The 2052-nt window shown below is 36.1% G+C and overlaps 1 long non-coding RNA gene across 1 annotated transcript; it reads left to right on the forward strand.

Moving 5' to 3' along the window:
• The first annotated feature begins 951 nt into the window (after nt 1-951).
• On the forward strand, nt 952-1531 carry LOC131536141 (uncharacterized). Its single transcript, XR_009269864.1, has 3 exons — nt 952-1128; nt 1231-1305; nt 1436-1531. It is a non-coding gene; the product is annotated as an uncharacterized LOC131536141 (long non-coding RNA).
• Nucleotides 1532-2052: the final 521 nt, after the last annotated feature.

A 2052-nucleotide genomic window follows, 5' to 3' on the forward strand; every position in this document is an offset into this window, starting at 1 on the left:
CCGTGACAGCGTATCACACATAAAATCAATAACTGTTTGCAATTAAATCCTTTTCCTATCTTTTCTTGTAACTTGTAACTTGTAAAATCCATTGCAATGAACTTCATTGGAGATGTTTAATTCACAATCATTTTGAGCACTTTAAGTCGTTCTTATAGGTTAAGCTATTTTAATTCAGTTCGATGTAAAAACAATAGGCTATGTCTTGCATCCTTTAATGTTAGCGAACATTGCAAATAAATTGGTTGCAAAACGGTTTCCACTCACGTTTAACTTTTTGTCTGGTTGTTATGGTAAGAAAAAAAAAACTGAATCACATTACTAGATGTTATAGCCTAGCCAATGATCACTAGATTTTATACAGATGTTACTATAATGATTCTATAAATGGTAATCAGCACGCAAATATTGTTTATAATGTGGAAGTTACTGCCTTTTGCCTTGGCGTGACATCTCACTTTTTGCAGACAGTGCAGAGCAGTATCAATATAGGCTATAGCGATAAAAATCAAGTTTGAGATCATTTTCATTAAAACATCTAATTGCCAGATTTCCAGTATCCTACCTATAATAATTTTTTTCTGGGCAAATAAAAATCTTTAAAGACATTTTTCTAAGTTTCGCACTAGCGAGTTTCACACTCTGGAGCAGAGCGGCAATCCACCTGTCACTCAAGTGGCCACGCCCTTAATTATGCAGAACCTTAAGGCTTAATATAATTTAAACGGATGAGTTGTAAAAAAAATTCACCCCCCTCACAGTTGTCATGAAGGGCAAAATTAGCTATATAGACCAAAATCATTTTTTGCACCAGGCTGTAAACATGTTTTTTTTCTGCTGTAAAGTTAAGCCTTTTAACATGGGAGGTCTATGGGATTGACTCCTTTTGGAGCCAGCCTCCAGCGGCCAGTCGATGAATTGCAGTTTTAGTCACTTCCGTGTTGGTTTCGAGAGAGAGAGCGGGAGGTTGCCGCTTGAAATAGATACATATATAGATAGGCTACTATAATGTACTATAATATAAAAACATTATGTAAGTGTTCATACTGTTATTATTTTGTTGTTGTTTGTTTAGGTTAGCAATATTTATCGCCGTCATTAATAATAACAAACAAACAAACAAACACGGTTTGTAATTATTTTTTTGCCTGACACGGTTTCTGTGTTCTGCAATATTTAGCAGTAGCATACAAATGTAATGTTATGTGTTTTTGTTGACTGTCACTATAGAAACGGATAATCATCGTGAACATCACGTACGACAAGGCGTGAACGCAGCAGCTCCTGCTTTAAATTGAGAATAAGGTAAAACATTGACTTTATCTATATTGTTTTGGATTCCCTTGTTTGTAATGTAGTATGGTTATTTGCATTTGATTTGATGTATGTTTGTTTCTAGGTTATAATATGTGTTGTTTGTTTTCTTTATACAAAGCTCTTACAGTGATTTGTGATGTCATATGGCATTTGACGGTGATTACTGCAAATCTACAGTGACGGACCTTTAAATAAAGCTCATTATGAATCATCAGTCGAAGAGTCCAACATTTCTTAAGCCAGGATGCTACAGATATGCCTCTGAGACACTTATTTGTGGTTCTTCCCCACCGAAGGAGGAGCAGTTAATCTCCCAAGCATTTTCAACTTCATGGGCTGTGACTGTGAATCATCACACTGCTCAACAACTCTCAGTTTCCACACACTGTATGTGCGGTTACAATCTTCCTTGCATGCAGGGGCGCAGATAGGATTTTTTAACTGGGGGGGACCAAGCTGTCAGCAAATTATTTAAACTCAATTCGTTATTTCGCGTAATTTGGGCTTTAACTGGTGCTCAAGTAGTTACTTTGCGTAATTTGGGCTAATGATTTGCACTAAAAAGCCATTGGGGGATTCTTATTTGAAATCATGGATAAACAACAATGAACAAAGGTAAACAAAGGCCTACCTGATCACCACTAGCAATTCATGATCAGACTGTTATTTGACTAGTATGCCAATCACCCACCAAAACTTCATGTCTTCAGCAAAGTATGTTTTATTTAAACATTT

This window comes from Onychostoma macrolepis, chromosome 03 (genome assembly GCF_012432095.1).
Source record: "Onychostoma macrolepis isolate SWU-2019 chromosome 03, ASM1243209v1, whole genome shotgun sequence".
In the NCBI taxonomy this organism is placed as follows: Eukaryota; Metazoa; Chordata; class Actinopteri; order Cypriniformes; family Cyprinidae; genus Onychostoma; species Onychostoma macrolepis.